Here is a 17902-nt window from a genome sequence, read left to right as displayed (position 1 = left end):
TTACAAGAAAGCATTCAGCTCCTAACTGAAGTACAGCTCACATTTAAGAGTTGAAATCACTGTATCCATGGAAATAGAAGCCAGAAATGCAATTGAATTGCAGCTTGGATTGAAAGCAAGTGTGAACAAAATTGCAACATCTAAAGGGAAATCTGACTGGCTGAAAAAGTTGTGTTACCATTATGACAGGGGCTCACATACACTATTTGCAGGGTTTAAGGCAAAACTTGAAAAAAAACAATGCAACAAAGTAGGACACATAAAGAGCATACCAGAGAGACAAAAATAAATAGACTGCACAGGGAAGAGGAAAGAGATAAAAAGTCAAGTTGCAGTTTCAAAAGGGGCACTAACCTGTATGTTGTTGACTAGGTAGCTTTGATATTTACAGTGTGAAAACCAAGAAGAGACCAACAATATGATTTACTCCTCAAGTCAGTGGTAAATTAATTAAAATAGAAATGGACACTGTCTCAGCTGCTTCAGTCATTCTACAAAGTGAGTTTGGACAGCATTTCAAGATACCAAACTGAAGCCTGCAGCCTAAGAACTTACACTGGGGAAAAGATAACTCTTGTGGGAATGACATTCATAATAATGAAATAAAACACAAACAAGCCACATTGGGTTTGTATGTGGTAAAAACAGGAGGACCAATATTATGGGGCTGTGGTTGGCAGAGATTATTCCAACTTGATTGGAGATCCATCCACCTTTTGCATGTGGTGGAGTCAACTGTAAGTAAATTAAGAAAGGTACTGCATGATACATGGCTGAATTCAAGGATGGAATTGCAAAACTGAGACGTGTCAAGGGTAAAATAGTGTTAAATGAAAATGCCACACTCAAGTTTTGCAAAGCCCATCCAGTTCCCTATACCATCCATGATAAAGTAGCCAGTGAGCTAGATCGCATGGAGGCTGAGGGAATACTTTCCAAGGCTGAGTAGAACTCATGGGCAACATGAGTGGTCCTAGTAGCCAAAAAGGATGGGTCTGTCAGGATCTGTGGTGATTTTAAGGTCACCATCAACTCAGTTTTGAAAGGAGATCAATACCCTCGGCCCAGGATAGAGGATATCTTTGCAAACCTTTTTGGAGGGAAATACTTCTGCAAAGTGGATTTTAAATAGTTGAGGCCTACCTACAAATGGAAATGGAAGAAGAGTCCAAAGTGTCTCTCACTATAAACACTCACAAAGGGCTTCCTCACTATAATGGGCTTATTTTTGGAGTAGCATCCGCACCCTCATTCTGGCAGAAAACTATGGACCAGGTACTGCAAGGCTGCTTCGGCATAACATCATCGTTACTGGTGAAGATGACAAGGAACATCTCCAAATCTCAGGACAGTATTAGAAAGGTTAGAAGATTGTGGGCCCAGAACAGAATGCGACAAGTGTGAATTCTTTAAATCAAGCATCACTTACTGTGGTCACATCATTGATACACAAGTATTACTCAAGAGTGCTGAGAAAATTCAAGCAGTGGTGGATGCCCCAAGGCTATGAGGAATTGCCACAGTTGCAATTCTTTTTAAAATTTGTTAATTACTTTCACAGGTTTCTGCCAAACCTTGCTACTATGCTCCCAACACTTGTATTCATTACTACAGATTGGGAAGAAATGGCAATGGATAAAGCATGTGAGGTGGCTTTCCGAAAGGCAAAGGAAATGGTGACATTACTCACACATTACAATCCACATTGTCCAGTGACACCTTGCTTTATGGGTTAAGTGGAGTCATGTCAAATGGTATGAGTGATGCAAGTGAGTGCCCCTCAACCTTTGCATCACATTCCTTTACTGCTATTTAGAAAAATTATGTACAGATGGACAAAGAAGCCCTGAGTCTGGTTTGGGGTGTAAACATTTCAACCAGTGGTTGTATGGGAGAGAGTTTCCCCTCATTACTGATTATCAACCACTGATGTCCATTTTCAATCCACAGAAGGCTGTTCCACTAACAGCAACAGCATGAATGCAGAGATGGGTTCTGTTTCTTGGAGAACACAATTATAAGGTGGAATTGAAGAGGACAACTAATCATGGAAATGCTGACTGATTGCCCTGTTTACCCTTGGAAAAGGAAAAATTTAAAAAAGGAGACACTCTTCCTGACATGTTCTTCCTAATGCAAATTGGAAGTATCCTATTGAGGCAGAGATGATCCAAAGGGAAACCAGAAAAGACCCCACGCTGTGTCAGGTCTATATGGAAACCTAAAATGGCTGGGGCATGCAGCAGAAATTCCAGTTTCATTTAAGAAGTATCCAGCTAAATATCTGAATTGCCAAGACACAGAAGGCTATGAACCAAATTCAGGTAAAACAGATTAGTGTAGAGAGATAAAACAGGCTGCATTAACTTGGTTAGCCAAAGAGCCTGTTTCTGTGCTGTAACACTCTGAAATGAACAGCATACATTTTTAGTTCTTTGGACAGCACTGCTCTTATCTACCATTGTTGGTTTAGATGATTATGTTTTTGAAATCAAAGAAATGTAGATTGTAAAAGCTGGAGAAGGTCACTCAGCCATCAAGCCTTCCACACCATTCAATATGATGGTGGCTGAACATTTACATTCATAACATGTTCCTGCTTCCCTCCTTATCACTTGATGTCTTTAACCTTTAGAAGTGAATCAAACACTTTGTAGAATATAATGTAATGGTTTGACCTCTGCTTCCTTCTGTGGTTGAAAATTCCATTGGTGCACAGAATCAGAATCATACTTGTTATCACTGACATGATGTGAAATTTCTTGCTTTGTGGCAGCAAAACAGCGCAAGACATAAAAATTACTGCAAATTTAAAAAAATAAGTAAAAGACAAATAGTGAGGTAATGTTCATGGAGTATTCAGATATGCGATGATGGATGGGATGAAGCTGTTCCTTGAACACTGAAAGTACCTTTAGGTTCCTGTACCTTCTCCCTGATGGTTGTAATGACAGAGGCAATGTCTTGGATAGTGAGGGTTCTTAATGAATGATGCTGCATTATTGAGGCTCTCCATTCTGAAGGTGTCCTCAGTGGTGGGGAGGGTTCTGGCTGATGGAGCTGGCTGATCCTGCACATTGGAACCTCTACACCAGCCGAAGATGCAACCAATTAGAATGCTCGCCATGATACATATGTAGAAATTAACAACAATACCTGAAGCTCCTCAAACTCCTAAAGAAGTATAGCCACTAGAGTGCCTTCATCATGATTACATCAATGGGTTGGGCCCAGGATAAATCCTCTGAGATGTTGACACCCAGGAACTTGGATGCTGCTCACCCTTTACACCACTGAGCCCTCAGTGAGAACTGGCATGTGTTCTCCTGACTTCCCCTTCAAGAAGTCCACAATTCTTTCCCTGATCCTGCTGACATTGAGTGAAGGTTGCTTTCGTGACACCACATAAACAGCTGATCTATCTCACACATTCTGAGATTCTGCTGACGACAGTAGTGTTACCGGCAAATTTGCCAATGGCTTTTCAACTGTGCCTGGCTACGCAGTTATGAGTACCGAGAGAGTAGAGCAGTAGGCTAAGAATGCATCCTTGCCGTGGACTGGTGTTGATTGCCAGCGAGGGGATATTATTTCTGGCCTGCACTGACTATGGTCTCCCGATAAGGAAGTCAGAATTCAGTTGCAGAGGGAGGTACAGAGGCCCAGCTTTGAATCTTTTAAATAATAATGATGGGATGATGGTGTTGAACTGATCTGTAATTGATTAACAGCAGCTTGATGTATGTACTGTGATTGTCCAGATGATGCAAAGCCAGATGGAGTGTCAGTGACATTGTCTCTGCTATAGATCTGCGTGGCAGTAGGCAAGTTGCAGTGGGTCCAGATCCTTGCTTGGGTAGTAATTAATTCTAGCTGTGACTAACCTCTCAAAGCACTTCATCACAGTAGATGTGAGTGCTACCAGTTGATAGTCATTGAGGCAGCTTGCCCTTTTCTTCTTGAGCACCAGTATGATTGAAGCCCTTTTGAAGTAGGTAGGAACCTCGTACTGCAGCAGCAAGAGGATGAAGATGCCCACGAAAACTTCAACCAGTTGATTGGCACAGGTTTTCTGTGCTCTATGGGTACACTATTGGGGTCTGATGTCTTGTGAGGATTCACCCTCTTGAAGGATGTTTGGACATCAGCCTCTGAGACAGGTATCACAGGATTGCCAGACGCTGAGGGGATTTGCACAAGCATGGTGTTAATCTTCCTTTCAAAGCATGCTTGAAAGACATTGATTTCATCGGGAGAGTGAAGCATCTCTGATACTTATGCTGATGGATTTTGCCTTTTTAAGAAATAATAGCATGCAACCCTTTCACAGCTATCATGCTTCCAATTTTGTCCCTAATTTCACAGAGAATTGTCTTCGTCCTCACAATGACTTTCTGCAAGTCATTTGTAGGGTTATTGTGGACTTATTGTAGGGTTCTTGATAAATGGTTTTAAATGTAGTCCAGCCCTCAGCAAACTGTGAATCTCCTGGTTGGTCCAGGTTTTCTGGATTGGATGTGGTTGGTATCTTTTCAAAGGCAAGCACTCATCTACAGATGCACTGATGAAGTTGGTGTCATTCAAATCCAGAAATGCATCCCTGAATATGGTCCAGTCCACTGATTCCTGCAAATGCTCCTCCCCCTCCTTTGACCATACCTTTGTGGTCCTCATCACTGATGCTGTGGTCCTCAGTCTCTGCCTATTTGCAGGGAGTAGAAGCACTGGGTGACTGGACTTGCCAAAGTGGGTGTCGGGTGGTATGATGTTAACCATTTAAAAAAAAAATTTTTTTATTAGTTTTTCAAAACATTTTACAAATTAAAAACCCCAAATCCCAATGAGGAACATTAAAACAGTGCAAAATTAAGCATACAATAACAATATGCTACAAAAGAAGAGAATTTAACAAAAAAAGCACCTAAATTAAAGACAAGTAAGCTTAGTGTCCTCCCCAAGCCCCACAACACAAGAAAAAACAACAGCAACTCCAGACCAACCACAACACAATATAGAGAGTATAAGTCAGGACAGCCAAACTCCCAGACTGTGAATACACTCAGCAACAGAGGATAATAATGCCTTCTACCAGAAAAAAAAAGGAGCTGAAAGCAAGGGACCGAAAAGAAGAAAAAACCCAAGTCAAGAGGAAGGTTATGAAAGTACTTGATAATAGGTCCCCAGACCTTATGGAACTTTAGATCCGAATTGAGAACTGAATAATGAATTTTTTCGAGGTCCAAACAGGCCATGATGTCGTTAAGCCATTGAGCATGAGTGGGCGGGGCAACATCTCTCCATCTGAGGAGGATCAAGCGTCTAGCCAGGAGAGAGGCAAAGGATAATATTCGGCATTTGGTCGGACCCAGACATAAATCTGTCTTGCCCCAAAAACCGAACAGAGCATTTAAGGGGTTTGGTTCTAGGTGCTGATTCAGAATACACGATAACGTAGTGAAGACATCTTTCCAGAATTTCTCCAAGCTAGGACAGAACCAGTACATATGGATGAGAGAGGCCACGCCCCTCTTGCATTTATCACAGAGCGGACTAACGCTAGGGTAGAATCGAGATAGTTTAGATTTAGACATATGGGCTCTATGAACAATCTTAAACTGTAAAAGGCAGTGGCGAGCACAAAAAGAGGTTGAGTTAACCGATTTGAGAACTGAATCCCAGCTCTCCTCAGATAAGGAGATATTTAAATCCTGCTCCCAGGCCATTTTGATTTTATCCATGGGTGCCCGTCGTAAGGCTGCTAGTTTATCTCGGATGATTGATATTAAGCCTTTACCTAGTGGATTCATGGAAAGAAATAGGTCCATAGCATTTTTCGCAGGCATTTCAGGAAAGTTAGGAATTAAGGGAGCAATAAAGTGTCGGATTTGGAGATATCTGAAAAAATGAGCATTGGGCAGATTGAACTTAACAGAAAGCTGCTGAAAAGAAGCGAAGCGATTATCAATGAGAAGATCTTCAAAATGTCTAATGCCCTTCCTATGCCAAACCTGGAATGCTGAATCGTATGTAGTAGGTGTAAAGGGGGTTTCTTTTTTTTCTTTGTTACTGTTGGGAAAGGGTTTCCTTTTGTTAACTAGCAGGAATGCTAATTTACTGATAACGAGAATGGTATTCCTTTGTAAACCAAATGGGGATTAATGTTCTTTCTTCTGAGTCTGTAAGCTTTTGTTGACGGGCTTTTGGGCAGATCGGCGCGAGGGGGTCGAGAGAGAGGACGCAATGCTCTAAGCTGGGCGAGGATCGGACCCCAAAGGGGGGTCCGAGGCCGGGAGATTCTCTGAGGGGGGGGGGATGAAGCTAGATGTGCTTGGTTGACCACTCGGAGGGTCCTGAGCTGTTTGGAGAGTCGAGGAGTTCGGAGGGTCCTGAGCTGCGAGTCGAGGAGTTCGGAGGGGATCGAATGGTGGCCAGAAGACTTCAGTAATTGAGCTCCAACGGTTGTGCACGAAGTGGTTTGGACTTTGATAAGTTTGGCGCCTTTTCTTTAATTTTCTCTTCATATATACTGTATCGTTATTAATCACTTAGTTATAGTAACCTTTATAAATTGTACTCATTTAATCGCATATGGTGTACTGTCTGTTTTTGGGCGAGGTGGGGACATCACACAGCATCCACACCAGCTGATTACCCAGTTTGGCGGGGCCGAAGGCTGCTCCCCCTAGACAAGAACGAGCTGAGCGAGCCTGAGGCGACCCAGGGAGTTACATAGGTAAAAAAAAGGTGATTATGAGCAACAGGGCTGGAAACGGGAAACCCCTGGAAACCATAGCATTTCCTGATCTGAGCCCATATACGCAAAGTGTGTCTAACAAGAGGATTAGCTATTGATCTGGGCAGACTACTAGGGAGTGCAGAGCCAAGAAGTGCAGAGATAGATAATTCTTTAGTGGAACTCAGCTCCATCGCCACCCAGTTAGGGCACTTGGGTTGGCCATGGAAGAAAGACCAGAAGGTAGCACAACGTATATTAGCTGCCCAATAATATAAACGAAAGTTAGGTAAAGCCATGCCACCCTCTTTTTTAGATTTTTGGAGATGGATTTTATAAATTCTAGAGCGCTTATTCTGCCACATATATGACAAAATAATAGAGTCTAAGGAATCAAAAAAAGATTTAGGAATAAATATTGGGATAGATTGAAATAGGTATAAAAATTTGGGGAGAACATACATTTTAACAACATTAATACGACCTACCAAAGACATAGATAGAGGTGACCATTGTACCAGACACTGTTTTATAGCATATGAAAGATTGGCAAAGTTTTCACGAAAGAGATCTTTAAACTTCCTTGTGACTGTAATTCCAAGATAAGTAAATTGATTATGGACTACTTTAAAAGGGAGATCACGAAATGTTAGTTCTTGTGCTTCTTTATTAATTGGGAGAAGTTCACTTTTATGTAAATTAAGTTTATAGCCAGAGATCTGGCTAAACTGGTCAAGAAGTGAAAACATTAGAGGTAAGGATGTAGATGGATTTGAGAGAAAGAGTAATAAGTCATCAGCATAGAGAGAAACTTTATGCTCAACACCCCCTCTCCAAATCCCAGTCAATTCAGGGCAGTTTTGAAACGCTATCGCCAGAGGTTCCATAGCCAAATCAAAGAGAAAGGGACTTAAGGGGCATCCCTGGCGGGTGCCACGTTTGAGATTAAATACTTGGGATTTCTGAAAATTGGTTAAAACAGAGGCAGTAGGACACAGGTACAGCAATTGGATCCAAGAGATGAAACTTCGGCCGAGGTCAAATTTTTCTAAGACTGCAAAAAGGTAGTTCCACTCTATACGATCAAATGCTTTCTCCACATCGAGGGAAATAACACATTCAGGAATCCCAGTTGGAGGTGAGTATAAGATATTAAATAAATGCCGAATGTTAAAAAAAAAGGGAGACGGTTTTTAATAAAGCCTGTTTGGTCATCAGAGATAATGGAGGGAATGACGGTTTCTAATCTATGAGCCAAAACTTTAGCTAAGATCTTTACATCAACATTGAGCAGAGAGATCGGCCTATACGAGGTACACTCTGTTGGGTCTTTGCCCTTTTTTAAAAGAAGAATAATAGATGCCTCACTGAAAGAGGGTGGCAATTTGCCATAATTAAACGAGTCAGATAATACTGAAAATAACTGAGGAGAAAGAAGAGAAGAGAATGATTTATAAAATTCTACAGGGAACCCATCAGGTCCAGGAGATTTCCCTGAGGACAGTGCAGAAATTGCAGTAGATATTTCTTCTAATGACATAGGCACATTGAGTTTGGCTTTGAAATCAGATGAAAGTGAGGGGATATTCAGATTCTGTAAAAATTGATCAACAGAGATATTGTCATTCAGAGGAATAAAGCCGAGAATAAAAATTTTTAAATGCGTCATTAATTTCTAAATGATCCGATGTAAGTCTCCATTCTCCTTCCGGATCTTTGTAATATGTTGTTTGGCTTTGGAACGCCTCAGCTGATTGGCTAGGAATTTACCAGACTTATCCCCATGAATGTAAAAGCAACTCTTGCTTTAGAGAAGTTGGCGTTCAACAGGTTGAGTGGACAGAAGGTTAAATTTAGTTTAGAGTTCAACACGCTTCTTGTATAATTCAGGGTTCTTAGTTTGGGCATATATTTGAACCAATTCTTTAATCTGGTTAATGAGGTCTAATAGATCTGCACAGGATCTTCTTTTGAGATTTGCTGTGTAAGAGATTATTTGCCCCCTCAGATATGCTTTCATGGCATTCCAGACAATCTGGGATGGTACTTCAGGTGATGTATTAGTGTTAAAATAAAAGGTTATTTGATCCTTAATAAATTTTAAAAAATCATCATCCGATTGTAAAGCTGAATCAAACCACCAGTGTTTATTCCTCTGAGGGAGACCAGGCAAATTCAGAGAGAGAGTAATTGGGGCATGGTCAGAGATCAGTATACTCTGATAGTCACAAGAGTGGGCAAATGGAATAAGTTGGTTATCGAGTAAGAAATAATCAATTCTAGTGAAGGTATGGTGAACATGTGAGAAAAAAGAATAATCTCTCTCCGTAGGATGGAGGAAACGCCATATATCAGAGATACCATAATTAGAAACGATTGGATAGCTAAGGCAGATTTAGTAGGTGGTCTAGTAACAGAGGACGATCGATCCAAATTAGGATCTAACCAACAATTAAAGTCACCTCCCAGTATAAGAGAGTATGAGTTTAAGTCTGGTAGTGAGGAAAAAAAGCGTTCAAAAAAATTAACATCATCAAAGTTGGGGGCAAACAGGTTTGCTAGTGCAACTTTAGTGTTACATAGTTTGCCAGAAACAATAATAAAACGGCCATTTATATCAGATATTTTATTATGGAGTTCAAAAGGAATATTTGAGTTAATAAAAATGGAGACTCCCCTAGCTTTAGCGGTAAAGGATGAATGAAAATGCTGACCCACCCACTTTGACAAAAGCCGGGAGTTATCAGAACAATGAATATGAGTTTCTTGAAGGAAAGCAATGTCAGCTTTGAGTTGTTTGATATGTGAGAATATCTTCCTCCTTTTAACAGGGTGATTCAATCCCTTTACATTCCAGCTCACGAATTTAAGTGCACTAGCCATTATTGATTACTAATGCATAAAAGGCAGAAGGCATGTAAAAAGTCAAGCAATACAATAGCAGTCTGGAAGCAGAGATGTAAACATAGATTCGTAAAATCAAAACATATACATGTCCTGAGTAATAAAGAGATATAATATATACAGTGAGTGATGTTGGAACTAGAAAATCCACCCCACCCACACAACCCAAAACTAGACGGCTACCAAAACAAGTAGCTAGCTCTACCAAAAAAATTAACCCAAATACAACTTCCAGATCTGTGTCATTAACAGCAGTTCTGTGTAAATACTATAACAAATAGTAACTAGTTTATGCACTAAAAAACATAACTACAGATTAGAACACCTTCTGCAGGAATATAAAACTTAATACAGAGAAAATCGGAAGCGGACCAAAACTAACCTGCCAGCGAAAAAAATTATAGAAGAATAAAGTAAGAGAAAGGAAAAAAAAGGATAAAAAAAAGGAGAGGAAGGGGAAAATTATAAATTCAAGACGAGTATTTATTAACCATTTACAGAGAAGAGAGAAAAAAATTCAGAAATTAGAAAAAAGGGGGTGAAGAAAAGAAAAAAGTATAATAAAATAAATAAATATAAAAAGAAGGAAAAATAGATCGGCAATTAAACTGTGAACCAACAAACAGGAAGGCCTTCACTGAAGATTTCAAACCTCCAAAACAAGTTAAAGTCAGTTGTAGAGCTCTGTAGATAAAGTTGTACAACAATAAAAAATAGATTACACACACACCAAATCCAGGGAGAGATTGTCAACAGCCCTTAGAGTTTTGATGAATAATGTCTGAATGATTCAAGTAAAGTCTGAGTCCAGAAAAAGTAATTTTACTACGAGAAGTACTTATCTACCATTTTAGGAGGTCTGATCGGGTTCCGAAGATGGCTGGATAGCCGGAAGACTTGTCACAAATGCTTCAGCTTCCTTGGCTGACTTAAACCATTTGTGTTTCCCAGTGTTAAGCTTAATTTGTAGATCAGCAGGGGAATGAAGAGAGGGTTTAAAACCACAACCAAAAAGCACTTTCATTGCGCCTTTAAACTCAGCGCGCATCTTTAAGGTCTGGGGTGCAAAATCTTCCACAAAGCGAATGGTTGTATCCTGGAAAATAAAAGAACCTCTGCGACATGCCTCTATGATCAGACGATGTTTTACCTGGTATTGATGGAAGCACAAGATTACTGGTCGCAGGTGGTTGCCCAGAATTCCGGCGGGAACATGGACCCGGTGTGCCCGTCCGAACTCAGGTGGGTTCGGAAGCAAATCTTTCCCGAATATCTCACAGAGAAACTCGGCGAAAAACTTCACTGTTGATCCCTGTTCGGTGGCCTCTGGCAATCCAAGAATTCTAAGATTGCAGCGTCTGCTGCGATTTTCGAGATCCACTGTTTTGAAAAGGAGTTTGTTACACTTTTCCTCCAAGCTGGAACAGAGAGTCTCCAAGTATCGAACACGACTTTCTAAATCTTCAGAAGTCGAATCGATGCGAGATAAGTGTTGGGCATGCTTGCCCACCTTGTCGTTGATCTGATCAAGTTTGTCCTCCAACTGTTTGAAAGCGGTTTTGAATTCCTTTAAAATTTCATCTTGGAGCTTACCGAGCGCAGCCAGGGTCTCGGCTGAGAGAGCTGGAGCTTCCTTTCTCCCGGATTTAGAGCTCTTGCTAGACATTGTAAGTTAGATGCGTTCACAGGCAAGTAAGAAGTACCGAAAAAGTTCCCGACTAAGGTTTAAAAAATGGAGACATTTAGTGCAAAGATAGCGACAGTAATGGAACAAAAATTCGGAGCAGCTAAGCAATCGCCATCTTACCGGAAGTCCCGTTAACCATTCTTTATGGTGGTGTAACAGTGATCAAGAATGCTGGTTCCCCTGGTTCCATAGATGACGTGCTGGTGGCCATTTTTCAGAGACTGCTTTATGCTGTCCTGGTTGTAGTCCTCCACAATGATTAGGAAGAGATCAGAGGCTGCTAATCATGGTGCTCAGCTTCTCCAGGCAAGTCAGTGGTGGAATTTACCGTACACCGCTACCAGGATGGTGGTGAAGAACTGTAGCTAGAATAGACAATATTTGAGCCCCACATAATTCCAGCTTTAGGCAGCAAGACCACCACATTTGTGTACTAGGATGAGTTAATCATGAAGCCGACACCTCTGCCTCTATCTTTACCTGAAGCCACGATGCAGTCCGTGTTAGGAAGGCAAAGCCCTCAGGCTGGAGTGCATGTCTCTTTGAAGCAGAATGCACATCTTCAGTTTCATTTTCCTGAGACTGTTCTTTGGGTGAATACATTTCTCCTCATCACAAAATGGAATAATTTCCCTCTCTTCTTAGATTGTGATCTCTGGTTCTATATTTCCTTTGCCCCATCTGTCCGGTCTGTTAAACCTTTGACTTAATTAGGGCTTTTCTCAGTCATCTAAATTCCAGCAAATATAAGCTTAACTGTCCTGATTCATGGAATCAATGTGCTGATTCTTTACTGCACCCCCTCCATTGCACAAACACCCCTCCTCGGATAAGTAGAACAAATTTGCACACACAGTACACCTGGTGACGTCCAGTATGATTTCAGTGACACGTCCCAGCATTTGTACTCAGATCCTCTCCCTATGAAGGTCAGCAAATAAATTTTGCTTTCCTAAATATCTGTTGCAATTGCATGCTTTCTCTCTTCCTTATTTCAAGCACCCCCAAGTTCCTTTTTAATGTCATCCCCAGCGTTGTTGCTTTTTGGGAGCTTGCAAACAGCTCCCACAAAGGCTTTTTGATGCTTGTGATTTCTCAACTCTATCCATACAGATTCTACATAATCTTTGCTGATTTCTTTCCTTACTACTGCATTAGGCTCCTCTTTAACCATCAAATGGAAAAACCTGTCAAGTGAACCATCACTGTATGGCCTAATGATGCAACCTCTATGCTTCAGGACAGTTTTGACTTGACTAACTGGCAGATGTTCAAGGAGGCCAGCACAAATGGAGAAGACACAGACCTTGAGGAATATGCTCTATCTGTCACCAGTTATATGTGTACGTGTGCAGATAATATCTCAAGAACAAGCCATGGCTGAATGCAGAAGTATACCCTCTGTTAAAAAGCCTGGATGCTGCCTTTAAGTCTCTGAGCAGCCAGAAGAAACCTCATCTTAGGCAACAAGAGAGCAAAGACCGTCTACACACAAATAATTCAGGAACACCTGTCTAATAATTTTCCCCTGCATGTGTGGCTGGATATCAAGGAAAAACATTGTTGATTGTACCAGTCTCCCTCCCTGAGGCTCTAAACAACTTTTTTACACACTTCAAGGCATGCAACACAACTCCGGCTACGAAAACTACCCCCTTCCAGGTGAACAGCCATCTCTGTAACAGCAGCAGATGCGAGAAGGGTTCTGCAGAGAGTCAGCCCTCGAAAGGCAGCCGGGCCAGACAACATCCCAAGTTCAGTACTCTGAGTGTGCACACCAGCTCACTAATGTCTTCACGGACATCTACAACACTCACTCCTTCAGGCTGCTGACCCCACATGCTTCAAATCAGCCAGCATCATTCATGTGCCAAAGAACTCTACACCTGCATAACTAAGTGACTACTAAATGACCGTGGCACTAGTGCCGATCATCATGAAACAGCAGGTAATGCCACACATCAAAAACTCCATTCCTGCCACACTGGACACTCACCAATATGCTTACCAACAGCTATGGCATCTGTCATTCACCTGGCCCTGACACGTCCAGAATACAAGGACACTTATGTCAGAATACTGTTTCTGAATTTCAGTTTGGCATTCAACACTATTGTCTCACAGACCCTGGTGAAAAAGCTTTTACTCCCCATCTAAATACACTGTGCTGTATTGGACTTCCTAAACAACAGACCTCAGACAGTCAGGATGCAAAACCACTCCTCCCTCCCCACTGTCCTCAACACTGATGGCGTCCAGGGTTGTGCACTGAGCCCACTGCTGTACAGTGCCCACACATGACTGCATGTCCAAACGCCTGATTCATCACATTGTCAAGTTTGCCGATGACACGACAGTAGTGGGGCTCATCACCAATGACAGTGGAGGGAAATGAAAAAGCTCGAAGCCTGGTGCCAGGGAAATAGCCTCTTCTTGATTGTCAACAAGACAAAGGAGATGGTTATCAAGTTCAGGTGAACTCACACTCCCCAAACCTCTCTTTACATCGGTGGCACAGCAGTGGAAACTGAGAGCAGTTTCAGACCTCTAGGAGTGCACATCTTATACAGCCTCTCATGGCTCCAGAACACACCCTACATAGTCAGGAAAGCTCACCAATGCCTGTACTTTCTGAAGAGGCACAAGAGAGCTGGACTATGCACATCAATACTCACGACCTTCTTCAGATGTGCGGTAGAGAGCATCCTAACATGCTGGAGCACTGCGTGGTGCGGAAAATCCACTGCAGGAGACAGGAAGGCTTTACAACAGGTAGTTAAAGCTACCCAATGCATCACTGGTTCCAGTCTACCCACCATCAAGGGCATATATACAGAAAGGTGCCGGAAAATGGGATGCCATATCACGAAGGACCCAACCACCTGCTCTTGGAATGTTTGTCGCACTCCCATCAGGAAGGAGGCTATGTAGCATCCACACCAGGACCACCAGGCCCAAAAAACAGTTTCTTTCCCCAAACAGTAAGGCTGATCAATAACTTCACCCACTAACTCACCCTGCCTCACCCTGCACCACCACTACTTTATCATTTCCTGTCAGAGCCACCTTATATACAGAGACTCCTGTACCTAGAATCACGTTATGTACATATAATCAATTTATGTATATAAGCTACTTTATTTGTATTTGTAGTATTTTTTAAATTATTGTGTTCTTTATTTTAGTGTATTGTTATGTGTTGTATCAGATTTATTATCAAAGTATTTATAAATTATACAAACTTGACATTTGTCTGCTTTCAGGCAGTGGAAGAAAATTAAGCCTGAGAATTAAGGGTTAACAAAATCAAACTGGGTGAGAAGCAGATGGGATCTGTCTGTCTACTTGTTCTAATTAGCAATAAGTCCTGTAAGAAATGAAGGACTAAGAACACACAGATGTAGTAAGTCCTGTTAGTAATGAAGAACTGAGAAGCACGGATGTTGTGTGTAAGGAGGAACCCTTAGCCCCCTAGACTACAGAACTAATGGCTTGGTTTCTTCTAATTAATGGGGAAACGATTGTGTATGTGGGGACCCACGTCTAGTTTTGTGCAAGGCATGGAAGCATTCTGAACCTTGTCAATATAGTCTAAGCAGGAACTCTTGATCCCTGAAACTGGATGAATTGCATGTACTTTAAGGCACTGAAGAGCATACATGCTTGCTTTAGCTGAGTGGGCTCTCCATGGTCACTTAATAAAGAAATTAAACAAAATACCAGGGTCTGTGTCTTTGTTTAAGTCTAATCAGTGATAGTAACTTCCTCTGACAGACAGTCACAAGGCAAGAAACCCAAAAGAACCCAATTAAAGAAGAAAGACTAACACCAATTGCTCAGAGGAAGAGAACAAACACAAGTCATGCAGACAGCAGCATTTTGAACCAAATTGAAGCCACAGACCCTGAATCCCCGGAGCAGCCATAGCAGGCCCAAAGCCTTGATTTCAGCTCATCACGAAGCTCACAGACGCGAAGCACATAACAGCGGGAGCAGTCTCACAGCCGCGGCGTTGCCGGAGAGAGGAGCGAACATCGCGGGAGAGAAGAGTGAACATCACGGAGAGAGGAGTGAACATCGCAGAGAGAGGAGCGAACATCGGGGGAGAGAGGAGAGAATGTCGTGGGAAAGAGGAGCGAATGTCGCGGAGAGAGGAACGAACGTCGCAGAGAGAGGAGCGAACGTCGCGGAGAGAGGAGCAAACGTCGCAGAGAGAGGAGCAAACCGGGGAGAGAGGAGCGAGCATCGGGGGATAGAGGAGCGAACCGGGGAGAGAGGAGCGAGCATCGCGGGAGAGAGGAGCGAACATCGGGGAGAGAGGAGCGAACATCGGGGAGAGAGGAGCGAACATCAGGGGGAGAGAGGAGCAAACATCGGGGGGAGAGAGGAGCGAGCATCGCGGGAGAGAGGAGCGAACATCAGGGGGAGAGGTGCGAACGTAGCGGAGAGGAGCGAACGTCGGGGAGAGAGGAGCGAACGTTGCGGAGAGAGGAACGAACATCGGGGAGAGAGAGAGGAGCGAACGTCGGGGAGAAAGGAGTGAGTATCGGGGGGAGAGAGGAGTGAACATCGCGGGAGAGTGAGTGGAATGACAAGCCACAATGGACCTAGCACCGATCCCTGCACCACACCATTAGTCAGAAAGGCAACCATCTGCTACCACCCTCTGGTTTCTCCCTCGAAGCCAACATCAAATCCAGTTTACTTCCTCTTCCTGACACCTATCTTCTGTTTACATTTCTAGCTTCTCCATTCTCAGTCTCCATGAAGAGGCTCCCAACTATTTGCCATTTTAGTTTAAACCCTCCACAATAACGATAACAAACACATTGGTCTTAGTCCTTCCCAGGAGCAGCCACCTAACTGGCTCCACTTCCACCAGTAACATTTCGACAGTACCAGGAAACTTGATTTACTTCCTTTACGCCCATTGCTATAGTCATGTATTCATCCAATCTATGTTGTTAAATTTTACTCTGGTAGTATTCTTGATTTGATTACTTTCAAGGTCCATTTTAAAAATCTGCTTTCTAATCCCCTCTTCAGCTTGTAGAACCTCATCCTTCTTTTACCTTTTGTCATTAGTGCTGTCATGCACCATGACTACTGTCTTTTGACTCAATCTTTGCAGAATGAGAATTACCTGTATACAATAAAGAGTCTAGTATTTTAATATTTCTGCTTTCTGTAGCCCATTCTCATTCTAAGGCAGCCAACAGCATTTTGAGAAGTAAAAAGAATGTGGATTGGATGTTTGGAAGTTTCAGGGAAAGCTTCTGAGAATGAATTGTGGACTGGGCCAAGCTTCTCCTCCCCCAGTGACACACCTCTTACCCAACTCACTTGTTTGTTTGGAGAATTAACCAATTGTGAATGGATCTCACTGTCGTCTTCATCACAGAATGTACTGGGATTGCACCATGATATTTCTCCACACCATAATTGAATCCAAACCCCCCAAGAAAATGCCTAAAAATACCTTCTTCCGTGACTAATTACTGTAGTGCATGATGTAGAAATTACAATTTTGTGTGCTGGGAATATCATCCGATGCTTTGCATAGTGTCTTTTACATGAAAACATAACGAGATATTACGCAGGGCAAATCGTTTAAAGCTATTTCCAGTATACAAGTGCAAAGCAGAACAAAATAATTGTTACTCTGGATCTAATGTAGCACGAAAAAACACAATTAGATAAACATAATAAGATAAGATTTAAAAAATCCACAATAACTATACATACATAAAATAGCTTATACACATAGATTGATTCTATGTCCATAAGATGTCGCTGGGCACAGGATTGAGGTGACAAATAGGAGTGGCGGTTGGGGGTTGTGGAGGGGTGGGTTAGTGGGTGGAGATGTTGATCAGCCTCACTGCTTGGGGAAAGTGTATTTGAGTTGGCTGGATGCTACATTTAGCCTCCTTGATAGGAGAAGGACCGACAACTGGATAAAAATTTCATGCTGTTTTCAATAAATAAATGCAGACACACATAAATACACAAACACTTTAGATTGAAGACCCTTTATAACAACTGGAAAGAAGCCAAATGAAGCTTGTTAAACTGCAGAGGGGTGGAGCAGGGTAAAACCTGGATGACCAGTGGGATAAACAGTAAACAAGGTAATATTGTCAATTGATTAATTAGAGCAGTTACAGAGTGTAAACATAGATAAAGGCATGTAGGAATTGTGAAATGCAAAGCAGCAAGACAGGCCCGGCAGGTCCGAATGATCTTGTACTCACTGAGGGACAAAAAGAAGATAAAGAAGCTGTGTTATTTTCATTGATAGGTGACTGATATACACAGAGAAATCTATTTATCTGAAGTTGTGGGATTCCTTTTTAAGCCCAGAAGTGCTGGAATGTACCCAGACAGAAACTGTTATATAGAGGATCAACACAGGTTTTAGAAGCAGCCGTTCAGACATGTCCTGACCTGAATTTTCTGTTGTTATTCAAAGCAAACAGAACATTTGTTGGCCCTTATGTGAGAGGTAGCAAGGCAGGGAAGTGCTTTACTTCAGTGAAATTCCAAGCATTTTGTACGAAGGACAAATTACTGACTTA

Source organism: Hypanus sabinus, chromosome 9 (genome assembly GCF_030144855.1).
Source record: "Hypanus sabinus isolate sHypSab1 chromosome 9, sHypSab1.hap1, whole genome shotgun sequence".
Lineage (NCBI taxonomy): Eukaryota > Metazoa > Chordata > Chondrichthyes > Myliobatiformes > Dasyatidae > Hypanus > Hypanus sabinus.
The sequence above is the reverse complement of the archived record's forward strand: the minus strand, read 5'-3'. Positions refer to the sequence as shown.